Here is a 13,931-nt window from a genome sequence, read left to right as displayed (position 1 = left end):
CGCGATAGGCTACAATCCGACCTTTATCAAAGTCGGAAACGTGACGGTACGCATTTCTCCTCCTTACACGAGGCATCACAACAACGTTTCACCAGGCAACGCCGGTCAACTGCTGTTTGTGTATGAGAAGTCGGTTGGAAACTTTCCACATGTCAGCACGTTGTAGGTGTCGCCACCGGCTCCAACCTTGTGTGAATGCTCTGAAAAGCTGATCATTTGCATATCACAACATCTTCTTCCTGTCGGTTAAATTTCGTGTCTGTAGCATGGTGTAGCAATTTTAATGGCCACTAGTGTATAACCATAAGGAAACCAATTTGAATTGTACACAAAAAAAACTTCTAGTTGTACTTCAATGCCTAATAGACCACTTAAAAATATCAGTCTGCTTAAATTTGTCAAGAAATATCGCATTCCAAGATTTTGTGTGGTGTTTATGTTGAATTCGATGCCTAACACTATATGGAAATCTAAAGAATGTGGGATTCCAAGTCTAGATGTTGCAGGTGAACCTGGAGCTCACTCTGTTGTATATGTTAAGAAAAAGCTTGAATAACATCTACTACTTTGATTCATTGGAGACTTATATCCACCCAAAGAACTGTGACGGTAATTTACCAGCCAAAGTGTGTCCTACAATTTTAAATGCTATTAAAACTTTCGATACGTATCTGTATGTAAATTTTTGCCCCGTATTTCTCCTGATGACTGCATAAAAACAAAATTTACTGTACGCAATATCTTTAAAAGAATGAGCATCAGTTCTAAGAACAAATTACTTTCCACCAACTGATTTAAGTGGGATTGGAGTATTGCACTGACTGGTTTGGAGACATTGCGAGCCGGCAGTTGTGGCCGTGCGGTCCTAGGAGCTTCAGTCCGGACATGGATGTATGTGATGTCCTTTGGTTAGTTAGGTTTAAGTAGTTCTAAGTTCTAGGGGACTGATGATCTCAGATGTTAATTCCCATAGTGCTCAGAACCATTTGAACCATTTTTTGAGACATTCAGCAGCATTCCTAATTTCATTGAGGCACATGCTCGTAGTAAACTACATGTGGAAGGTGGTGAAGAAGATGTTGAGGATATACCATCTGGAATATGCGACAGTGATGATTTAAATGCATTTTTTAAATGGTCTGTAAAAAGGTTTGAGTTACATACAAATGCCAATACGCTTAAATTGGAAATAAGGGCAAGACGAATGGCAACAGACTTTTTAACTGGGAAGGTTCAATAGGATTATTATTAGTCTCTCAAAAAGTCAGGTTTTACATCATTTGGAAACAATTCAGAATTCAGCTCAGCCAGCAGATACACTACCGTAAGCATAACCCTCATCAAATGAAATGTCACAACGAATGCGTGTTTCAGCAACTAATTGATTCACGCAATCTATAGATTCTTCTCTCTTGCATACTCAGGATATGAGTTTGCTGAGGCACCCTCCAACAACATATATATTCCAGGGACTTGTCAGATATTACACCGGCCCGAGTTGTGTATTGTAGACCAAGATTGAAGCCTAAGCGATTTTCAAGGTGAAAAAAGTCATAATAATGCTACACCTAAAGCGGGGTGGGTGGTAAGGTACAAACCCATAACATACAGTCAACAGAGAACCATTTTGCATCGGAGACACAACGTGGTAACATGGAAGAAATACCAGTTCTTCTAGACTTGAAACCTAGCAATGATATCACTCAGTATAATCACTCCTGTAGAATATGATGACCTAAATATACATCGGGAATGTTTATCGTACAAGCCTTATGGTTCAGTAACTTTTAATAAAAATGATGAGATCGGGATTCTTATACAGCACCAGGATGCTTTAACCATCCCATGCAAAGATTGCCTATACTTAGATGGAAAATACCAGAAAAAGGATGATGGTGCTGATGTGACATCAAAGCTTAGCTTAGGTTGTTCGCAGATGATGCTGTAATTTACCATCTAGTAAGGTCATCCGAAGACCAGTATCAGTTGCAAAGCGATTTAGAAAAGATTGCTGTATGGTGTGGCAGGTGGCAGTTGACGCTAAATAACGAAAAGTGTGAGGTGATCCACATGAGTTCCAAAAGAAATCCGTTTGCATTCGATTACACGATAAATAGTACAATTCTCAAGGCTGTCAATTCAACTAAGTACCTGGGTGTAAAAATTACGAACAACTTCAGTTGGAAAGACCACATAGATAATATTGCGGGGAAGGCGAGCCAAAGGCTGCGTTTCATTGGCAGGACACTTAGAAGATGCAGCAAGTCCACTAAAGAGACAGCTTACACTACACTCGTTCGTCCTCTGTTAGAATATTGCTGCGCGGTGTGGGATCCTTACCAGGTGGGATTGACGGAGGACATCTAAAGGGTGCAAAAAAGGGCAGCTCGTTTTGTATTATCACGTAATAGGGGAGAGAGTGTGGCAGATATGATACGCGAGTTGGGATGGAAGTCATTAAAGCAAAGACGTTTTTCGTCGCGGCGAGATCTATTTACGAAATTTCAGTCACCAACTTTCTCTTCCGAATGCTAAAATATTTCGTTGAGCGCAACCTACATAGGTAGTAATGATCATCAAAATAAAATAAGAGAAATCAGAGCTCGAACAGAAAGGTTTAGGTGTTCGTTCTTCCCCTCGCGCTGTTCGGGGGTGGAATGGTAGGGTTGTTGTTGTTGTGGTCTTCAGTCCTGAGACTGGTTTGATGCAGCTCTCCATGCTACTCTATCCTGTGCAAGCTTCTTCATCTCCCAGTACCTACTGCAACCTACATCCTTCTGAATCTGCTTAGTGTATTCATCTCTTGGTCTGCCTCTACGATTTTTACCCTCCACGCTGCCCTCCAATGCTAAATTTGTGATCCCTTGATGCCTCAAAACATGTCCTACCAACCGATCCCTTCTTCTAGTCAAGTTGTGCCACAAACTTCTCTTCTCCCCAATCCTATTCAATACCTCCTCATTAGTTACGTGATCTACCCATCTTATCTTCAGCATTCTTCTGTAGCACCACATTTCGAAAGCTTCTATTCTCTTCTTGTCCAAACTAGTTATCGTCCATGTCTCACTTCCATACATGGCTACACTCCATACAAATACTTTCAGAAACGACTTCCTGACACCTAAATCTATACTCGATGTTAACAAATTTCTCTTCTTCAGAAACGCTTTCCTTGCCATTGCCAGTCTACATTTTATATCCTCTCTACTTCGACCATCATCGGTTATTTTACTCCCTAAATAGCAAAACTCCTTTACTACTTTAAGTGTCTCATTTCCTAATCTAATTCCCTCAGCATCACCCGACTTAATTCGACCACATTCCATTATCCTTGTTTTGCTTTTGTTGATGTTCATCTTATATCCTCCTTTCAAGACACTGTCCATTCCGTTCAACTGCTCTTCCAAGTCCTTTGCTGTCTCTGACAGAATTACAATGTCATCGGCGAACCTCAAAGTTTTTACTTCTTCTCCATGAATTTTAATACCTACTCCGAATTTTTCTTTTGTTTCCTTTACTGCTTGCTCAATATACAGATTGAATAACATCGGGGAGAGGCTACAACCCTGTCTCACTCCTTTCCCAACCACTGCTTCCCTTTCATGCCCCTCGACTCTTATAACTGCCATCTGGTTTCTGTACAAATTGTAAATAGCCTTTCGCTCCCTGTATTTTACCCCTGCCACCTTCAGAATTTGAAAGAGAGTATTCCAGTCAACATTGTCAAAAGCTTTCTCTAAGTCTACAAATGCTAGAAACGTAGGTTTGCCTTTTCTTAATCTTTCTTCCAAGATAAGTCGTAAGGTCAGTATTGCCTCACGTGTTCCAACATTTCTACGGAATCCAAACTGATCTTCCCCGAGGTCCGCTTCTACCAGTTTTTCCATTCGTCTGTAAAGAATTCGCGTTAGTATTTTGCAGCTGTGACTTATTAAACTGATAGTTCGGTAATTTTCACATCTGTCAACACCTGCTTTCTTTGGGATTGGAATTATTATATTCTTCTTGAAGTCTGAGGGTATTTCGCCTGTCTCATACATCGTGCTCACCAGATGGTAGAGTTTTGTCATGACTGGCTCTCCCGAGGCTATCAGTAGTTCTAATGGAATGTTGTCTACTCCCGGGGCCTTGTTTCGACTCAGGTCTTTCAGTGCTCTGTCAAACTCTTCACGCAGTATCTTATCTCCCATTTCGTCTTCATCTACATCCTCTTCCATTTCCATAATATTGTCCTCAAGTACATCGCCCTTGTATAAACCCTCTATATACTCCTTCCACCTTTCTGCCTTCCCTTCTTTGCTTAGAACTGGGTTGCCATCTGAGCTCTTGATATTCATACAAGTGGTTCTCTTCTCTCCAAAGGTCTCTTTAATTTTCCTGTAGGCTGTATATATCTTACCCCTAGTGAGACAAGCCTCTACATCCTTACATTTGTCCTCTAGCCATCCCTGCTTAGCCATTTTGCACTTCCTGTCGATTTCATTTTTGAGACGTTTGTATTCCTTTTTGCCTGCTTCATTTAATGCATTTTTATATTTTCTCCTTTCATCAATTAAATTCAATATTTCTTCTGTTACCCAAGGATTTCTATTAGCCCTCGTCTTTTTACCTACTTGATCATTTGCTGCTTTCACCACTTCATCCCTCAGAGCTACCCATTCTTCTTCTACTGTATTTCTTTCCCCCATTCCTGTCAATTGTTCCCTTATGCTCTCCCTGAAACTCTCTACAACCTCTGGTTCTTTCAGTTTATCCAGGTCCCATCTCCTTAAACTCCCACCTTTTTGCAGTTTCTTCAGTTTCAATCTGCAGTTCATAACCAATAGATTGTGGTCAGAATCCACATCTGCCCCAGGAAATGTCTTACAATTTAAAACCTGGTTCCTAAATCTCTGTCTTACCATTATATAATCTATCTGAAACCTGTCAGTATCTCCAGGCTTCTTCCATGTATACAGCCTCCTTTCATGATTCTTGAACCAAGTGTTAGCTATGATTAAGCTATGCTCTGTGCAAAATTCTACAAGGCGGCTTCCTCTTTCATTCCTTCCCCCCAATCCATATTCACCTACTATGTTTCCTTCTCTCCCTTTTCCTACTGATGAATTCCAGTCACCCATGACTATTAAATTTTCGTCTCCCTTCACTACCTGAATAATTTCTTTTATCTCGTCATACATTTCATCTATTTCTTCATCATCTGCAGAGCTAGTTGGCATATAAACTTGTACTACTGTAGTAGGCATGGGCTTTGTGTCTATCTTGGCCACAATAATGCGTTCACTATGCTGTTTGTAGTAGCTAACCCGCACTCCTATTTTTTTATTCATTATTAAACCTACTCCTGCATTACCCCTATTTGATTTTGTATTTATAACCCTGTAATCACCTGACCAAAAGTCTTGTTCCTCCTGCCACCGAACTTCACTAATTCCCACTATATCTAACTTTAACCTATCCATTTCCCTTTTCAAATTTTCTAACCTACCTGCCCTACCTGTTCGGGGGTGGAATGGTAGGGAGATAGTATGATTGTGGTTTGCTGAACCCTCTGCCAAGCACTTAAATGTGAATTGCAGAGTAATCATGTAGATGTAAATAATGCTTCAGCATTCCTGTTTTTGGAAATAAAATGTGCAGTGAATTGTGTTGAGGTTGATGAGACAAGAACCGTGGGGACGACATGAAGCCTTAGAACATGTTTCTGCATCGATCATGGAGCTGATTAGTATAGAAACTGCGAAAAACACAACAGTAGCAGATTACAGACGCTTCGGCACTTGTATACACTCCTGGAAATGGAAAACAGAACACATTGACACCGGTGTGTCAGACCCACCATACTTGCTCCGGACACTGCGAGAGGGCTGTACAAGCAATGATCACACGCACGGCACAGCGGACACACCAGGAACCGCGGTGTTGGCCGTCGAATGGCGCTAGCTGCGCAGCATTTGTGCACCGCCGCCGTCAGTGTCAGCCAGTTTGCCGTGGCATACGGAGCTCCATCGCAGTCTTTAACACTGGTAGCATGCCGCGACAGCGTGGACGTGAACCGTATGTGCAGTTGACGGACTTTGAGCGAGGGCGTATAGTGGGCATGCGGGAGGCCGGGTGGACGTACCGCCGAATTGCTCAACACGTGGGGCGTGTGGTCTCCACAGTACATCGATGTTGTCGCCAGTGGTCGGCGGAAGGTGCACGTGCCCGTCGACCTGGGACCGGACCGCAGCGACGCACGGATGCACGCCAAGACCGTAGGATCCTACGCAGTGCCGTAGGGGACCGCACCGCCACTTCCCAGCAAATTAGGGACACTGTTGCTCCTGGGGTATCGGCGAGGACCATTCGCAACCGTCTCCATGAAGCTGGGCTACGGTCCCGCACACCGTTAGGCCGTCTTCCGCTCACGCCCCAACATCGTGCAGCCCGCCTCCAGTGGTGTCGCGACAGGCGTGAATGGAGGGACGAATGGAGACGTGTCGTCTTTAGCGATGAGAGTCGCTTCTGCCTTGGTGCCAATGATGGTCGTATGCGTGTTTGGCGCCGTGCAGGTGAGCGCCACAATCAGGACTGCATACGACCGAGGCACACAGGGCCAACACCCGGCATCATGGTGTGGGGAGCGATCTCCTACACTGGCCGTACACCACTGGTGATCGTCGAGGGACACTGAATAGTGCACGGTACATCCAAACCGTCATCGAACCCATCGTTCTACCATTCCTAGACCGGCAAGGGAACTTGCTGTTCCAACAGGACAATGCACGTCCGCATGTATCCCGTGCCACCCAACGTGCTCTAGAAGGTGTAAGTCAACTACCCTGGCCAGCAAGATCTCCGGATCTGTCCCCCATTGAGCATGTTTGGGACTGGATGAAGCGTCGTCTCACGCGGTCTGCACGTCCAGCACGAACGCTGGTCCAACTGAGGCGCCAGGTGGAAATGGCATGGCAAGCCGTTCCACAGGACTACATCCAGCATCTCTACGATCGTCTCCATGGGAGAATAGCAGCCTGCATTGCTGCGAAAGGTGGATATACACTGTACTAGTGCCGACATTGTGCATGCTCTGTTGCCTGTGTCTATGTGCCTGTGGTTCTGTCAGTGTGATCACGTGATGTATCTGACCCCAGGAATGTGTCAATAAAGTTTCCCCTTCCTGGGACAATGAATTCACGGTGTTCTTATTTCAATTTCCAGGAGTGTAGCTCTTAGGATGTTTATGAGACACTTTGAAGACATGAAGAAACTCATTATTATGAACGTGAAACAGGAATCTGTTCTTGTACAAAGTACAAAAAATAAAATGATATATTCAAGAGGAAGTAAAAGAGAAAGAGGACATCATTGATAAAATAATTTGGAAAATGCCTCCCATCTCTGTATCACATGATGAGCAATTAAAACTTTTAAATGTGTTGAATGCTGGACTTTATTTTCCTTAACTTTCTGTTCATGGGGGCTGTTGAATATCCTATACTGCTGACTGCATCCTAACAAACGTGAGCTATTAAAACTACTGTTCAATGAGAAACACCACAATTCATTACACTAGTGTTTCTAACAGACAGAAAGGGGAATCTGAGAAAGGATTAGAATAATTTCACCAATTTTAAGTTTTCTAATGCTAAGATTACCTTAACTCAGAGTTCTGTCATATGATAATATACAACTAGAGTGGAATCATGGTTTATGCAGCTTTGTTCTTACTGTTATGAGGATGTTAAGGAATAAGAAGGATGCAAGCTCAGCCAATGCAAATTTAAGAACTTGGCTCCAATCATCTTGCTCAAAACAGAGTAACAGTATCAAGTTTGGTCCAATAGATATCTGTATAGAAATCGAATCTTCAGCAACTTTCCTATCAGGTAATGCAGCATATACTCTATATCGCAATCTACAGCAATTCAGGATGGCGCCTCAAAGTGCAAACATAATTATAGCCACTCAAGGCTTCCACAATGAATGCGGACAGTCTGTATTGAAGGATATTGCTTTCATCACATTCACAAATGTTGTATATATACTATGGCCATTAAAATTGCTACACCAAGAAGAAATGCAGATGATAAACGGGTATGCATTGGACAAATATATTATACTAGAACTGAGATGTGATTACATTTTCACGCAATTTGGGAGCATAGATCCTGAGAAATCAGTACCCAGAACAACCACCTCTGGCCGTAATAACGGCCTTCATACGCCTGGGCATTGAGTCAAACAGAGCTTGGATGGCGTGTACAGGTACAGCTGCCCATGCAGCTTCAACACGATACCACAGTTCATCAAGAGTAGTGACTGGCGTATTGTGACGAGCCAGCTGCTCGGCCACCATTGACCAGACGTTTTCAGTTGGTGTGATATCTGGAGAATGTGCTGGCCAGGGCAGCAGTCGAACGTTTTCTGTATCCAGAAAGGCCCGTACAGCACCTGCAACACGCTGTCGTGCATTATCCTGCTGAAATGTAGGGTTTCGCAGGAATCGAATGAAGGGTAGAGCCACGGTTCGTAACACATCTGAAATGAAACGTCCGCTGTTTAAAGTGCCGTCAATGCGAACAAGAGGTGAGCGAGACGTGTAAGCAATGGCACCCCATCCCATCACGCCGGGTGATACGCCAGTATGGCGATGACGAATACACGCTTCCAATGTGCGTTCACCGTGATGTCGCCAAACACGGATGCGACCATCATGATGCTGTAAACAGAACCTGGATTCATCCGAAAAAATGACTTTTTGCCATTCGTGCACCCAGGTTCGTCGTTGAGTACACCATCGCAGGCGCTCTGTGATGCAGCGTCAACTACGGCCATGGTCTCCGAGCTGATAGTCCATGCTGCTGCAAACGTCGTCGAACTGTTCGTGCAGATGGTTATTGTCTTGCAAACGTCCCTATCTGTTGACTCTGGGATCGAGACGTGGCTTCACGATTCGTTACAGCCATGCAGATAAGATGCCTGTCATCTCGACTTCTAGTGATACGAGGCCGTTGGGATCCAGAACGGCGTTCCGTATTACCCTCCTGAACCCACCGATTCCATACTCTGCTAACAGTCATTGGATCCCGACCAACGCGAGCAGAAATGTCGCGATACGATAAACTGCAATCGCGATAGGCTGCAATCCGACCTTTATCGAAGTCGGAAAAGTGATGGTACGCATTTCTCCTCCTTACACGAGGCATCACAACAACGTTTCATCAGGCAACGCCGGTCAACTGCTGTTTGTGTATGCGAAATGGGTTGGAAACTTTCCTCATGTCAGCACGATGTAGGTGTCGCCGCCGGCGCCAACCTTGTGTGAATGCTCTGAAAAGCTAATCATTTGCATATCACAGCAACTTCTTCATGTCGGTTAAATTTCGCGTCTGTAGCACGTCATCTTCGTGGTTTAGTAATTTTAATGGCCAGAAGAGTATTATAAAAAAATGTTGTATATATTATAACAAGTGATGTTGTATCACCAAGACTATTTAGAGATGTGAGGCGAGTCAAGACACAAAGAAACCGTATTATAACTAATGTATAAATACCATGGAATACGCTGGGATGATTCTGGAATAGCATACTAAAATATGGTGATGTCGCCTTGAGTATTTGACGATATAGACCCAACTGTGTAAGTGAAAAGTGGTGAGAAGGCTTTGTGGATGTATGTTATTTAAAAGCAAATGGCGATTTGGTACTGGAATCATACAATGCCCATCTCTCAGGATACCAACACCAGCTGCGACTTCAGTGCAAGCAACTTGCGGCCACTGTTCTCCTGTGTTACCCACCCGTGCAGTTGTGTGTCAGCACCAGGCACCACGTTCCGCTCTCCTATACATCACGCAACCCTACTCATACAGTCACCAACCCTAGCGTTCATTGTAGCCCAATGTCTCGTATCGTTGAAGACACCATCCATCATCTTGTTGGCCTAGATGTGACAGCGGTGAAATTGCAAAGAAAGATGCTTTTCCTGGTCGTTATACACTGATGGGAAAAAAAATCTCAACACCAAGAAAGAGTTGTGCGACATAAACGATAGTCGGTAGGCGTATTTCTACACAAGAGAGTCGATGTCTATTAAAATTTCGCGCCTGTCGCAGTACAGTAGTGCTAATAGCGCCAATATGAGGATGGAAATCAGGTTTGCTTTAAATACAATCTGTAACGGTTGTGAGCGTTGTTATCTTTGAGATTGGATATGGTGAATTGATGTTAGACAAGTATACCTTTAAGGTGACACTGACGCCATTATCAACACCTCACTGAGTTTGATCGATGTTGTATAATAGGACTAAGAGAAACTGGATGTTCCTTCTACAATATTGCAGAAAGATTTGACAGAAATGTAAACAATGTACATTATTGCTGGCAGCGGTGGTGACAAGGATGTAAGGTCAGATGGCCATGTACCGCTACAGAGAGGGAAGACTGTCATGTTTAACATATGACTGTGGCGCATCGTACTGCATCCGCAACAGCAATCTGAGTAGCAGCTGGCAGCACAGTGACACAACGAACTGTTGCAAATCGGTTACTTCAAGGACAGATCGAAGCCAGAGTCCTGTAGCGTACATTCCACTGACATCAACCCACAGTCATTTGCGACTTCACTGGTGTCAAGCGAGAGCTCATTGGAGGTCAGAATGTAGGTCTTTCGTGTTTTCTAATGAAAGTCGGTTCTGCCTTGGTGCCAGTTATGATCATGTGTTGGTTAGAAGGAGATCAGGTGAGCAACTGCGACCAATTTGTCTGCAAACTAGACATATAGGACGTGCACCAGGAATTATGGTCCAGAGTGCAATTTCGTATGATAGCAAGAGCACTCGCGTGTACCAATATTGCACATTTGCAATGGATTACCTCGTGCTTACATTGACCTGTGATCTTTCAATGATAATCACATAAATTGCTTTTTCTGTCAGTGTAGTTTATTAGCCAGATAATTGTCATTTGTCACTGTAATATGTTACTACGTTAATACTACCCAGAGTTCTGGTTGCTACAAGTGCTTCCAAGAACATGTCAAAAATTTTCACTCTGGTGTTCTCGAAGAACCTTGTTCTAAATTTTTTGTTGCCTAAACCACAGGGATTCAGGTTGCCAGAAGTTCTTCCGAGAAATCTGTTACATTGTTCACTTGGATTCTTTTACAAGAATATCTTTATAATTTTGGTAGGCTCTCACTTTACTGGGCAGCATTCCCCATTTCTACTCTCACAGCGGAAAAGATGGCGGGAAGTTTCCCCATTGGTTATGCGCATTCTGCCTTCCGCCTCCACTCAGCCTTAGGCTGGAATATGTAAGGCATGACTGCGCCAGCTGAATTCACTCCAATTTTAGTCTCACTAAGGGCAGCATCAGTTGTCATGAAGTGCTGCTCCGACGCATCGAGTGAGGTAGGTGACGATGAGGGTCGCAGGTGCCCTCATCTCAAAAACACTTTATGTACATGTGCGTTGTGTTTGTGTTTAATCTAATGAATTTTTTGTTGTTACAGATAACAACATGTTATCGTCACTGCTGGTTATGGGACGTTAGACTTTATGATGAAATTTGTTGGTGTTTGGGAGGGAGGTGCCTCGGTTGGGATGACAGGACCAGTTCCCCACCAAGCAATGAAGATTGTAAACGTAAGTAAATATCTTTATATATGTGAATAATTTTTTATAATGGTCATCTTACATACGTTTTTTTCGCTGACAGTTGTTGAATGTCCTCCTGAGGGAAATCATGTCGAATACTTTCCAACTGACTCTATTGGGGTGAGATCTGGAACGTTGCTTGCCAAGGTAGGCTTTGGCAAGCACTGAGACAAACAGCAGAATCTCTCGCCATGTGTAGGTGGGTATTATCTTGTTGAAATGCAAGTTCAGGATGGCTTGCCATGAAGGGCAACTGCCATGCTGTGCCATGGATGACAACGAAAGGGGTTCCTGTATGAAAAGAAATGGCATCTCAGGCCATCATTCCCGATTGTTACGCTGCATAGAAAGGGACAGATAGGTTCGTATCCCACTGCTGTCCGGGCAGTCTCCAGACATAACTTCAGCCTGGAATCTCACTTGCTGGAGTAGAATTGTCTTCAGTGATGAATCCCGCTTCAAACTGATCCCAGATGACCAGTGAAGACACATCTGGAGACGCCTTGGATAGCAATTGGATACCAACCTGACTGACGGTCGCCATACGGCCCCACAGCTAGAGTCATGGTCTGGGGTGCCATTGCTTTTCATAACAGGACCCAATTGGTTTTCATCTGTGGCTCCCTTAAAGCACCCTGAATGTCGCCCGTTATAAAGCCGAACCAGGAGTGATGGTCTGGGCTGTCTTTTCTCTTCATAACGGGACCTATTTGGTTGTCATCTATGGTAATCTTATAACACTGGTACGTCGACGAAAACCTTCCCTTCATAGGAAACCTTCCTGAACTTATATTTCAACAAGACAATGGCTGTCTACACATGGCGAGAGTTTCTATTACTTGTCTTCGTGCTTCCAAACCCTACCTTGGCCAGAAGGTCAATTTTTCTGAAATTGTAAACATTTGTTTGTCTGTACATGTCCATCGCTCCTACCGATTTCCGTCCTATTCGGATAATTCCTTCATGGTGTGTGTTTATTTTGTCTTAGAGTGTGTTTGCTATTTTCCTCCAGGATTTTTGAGCCAACTTGGTCTGAGCCCAGTCCACTAGCTGTGCATGAAGCATCAATTATGACAGAGCTCAGTTAACTGGCTGCAGGCGACGCTATATGTAAGCAGCGTGGTCCTCTCTCTCTCATATATATATATATATATATATATATATATATATATATATATATATATATATATATATTTCTGCTTAATACTTATACTTCGTCATTGTCTTCTGTTTTAGAAGCGGAAATGGAATGGCCAGTACTCACTTAGATGGTGTATATTTGGAAGTACAGTCTTTGAAAGCAAGTCAGCCCTTTGTTTCCAGGGTTGGGGTCCAGTTGCAAAGGACGGGATACATTAGTGCTGATTCATACAAAAGTGTGTCTACAATAATAATTTGTGCTTACATAACTGCTTGTCAGATGTTTTTCTTATTTGCCGACATGTTTGATGATAATATAGCAATGTGTGAATGGATAGAGGACAGATGTTGCAACCACTGATACGGAACATGATGACGTTTCGCCGACGCACAACACGACGCCATTCTCGACCATACGGTCTCAGGGCTGGACTCCATTGTTGAAGACAGAATACGCAATTGGTAGTCATATAATAGTGTTCCTACAATAGTTTACATTTGCATACAATGCACCACAATAAACTCTGCAAGGTACTGTGAGACCCTCAGAAAACCGAAAGCACAAATTCGAAGAGTTTTTCAACACATGGAACACCCTCTAATTCAAGATGATAATGTCAGAGAGTACAAGCAGTTTCCCTTACTTTCTCGCAGTCAGTTTTAACTATGATAACAGGGCATTTAAACCATTAGATAAATTGTTCCTCCCATATTTATCCATTGATATCTCACGAAATAATCATAAAACGAAAAAACTACAAAGAACAAAACTCGTCTAGCTTGAAGGGGGAAACCAGATGGCGCTATGGTTGGCCCCCTAGATGGCGCTGCCATAGGTCAAACGGATATCAACTGCGTTTTTTTTTTAAATAGGAACCCCCATTTTTATTACATATTTGTGTAGTACTTAAAGAAATATGAATGTATTAGTTGGACCACTTTTTTGGCTTTGTAATAGATGGCGCTGTAATAGTCACAAACGTATAAGTGCGTGGTATCACGTAAGATTCCGCCAGTGCGGACCGTATTTGCTTCGTGATACATTACTCGTGTTCAAATGGGCCGTCTACCAATTGCGTAAAAGGTCGATATCGTGTTGATATATGGCTATTGTGATCAAAATGCCCAACGGGCGTGTACTATGTATGC

The 13,931-nt window shown here is 43.3% G+C and overlaps 1 protein-coding gene across 1 annotated transcript in view; it reads left to right on the top strand.

Moving 5' to 3' along the window:
• LOC126202971 (E3 ubiquitin-protein ligase FANCL) overlaps positions 1-12,752 on the top strand; it is a 211,985-nt gene extending 199,233 nt beyond the window's left edge. The window contains exons 10-11 of the transcript XR_007540208.1: positions 11,498-11,630; positions 12,655-12,752. The gene's annotated coding sequence lies outside the window, so the exon portion shown is untranslated. The remainder of the gene's footprint in view (positions 1-11,497; positions 11,631-12,654) is intronic.
• The last annotated feature ends 1,179 nt before the right edge of the window (positions 12,753-13,931 follow it).

Source organism: Schistocerca nitens, chromosome 9 (genome assembly GCF_023898315.1).
Source record: "Schistocerca nitens isolate TAMUIC-IGC-003100 chromosome 9, iqSchNite1.1, whole genome shotgun sequence".
In the NCBI taxonomy this organism is placed as follows: domain Eukaryota; kingdom Metazoa; phylum Arthropoda; class Insecta; order Orthoptera; family Acrididae; genus Schistocerca; species Schistocerca nitens.
This window is presented reverse-complemented; position numbering and strand designations above follow the sequence as displayed.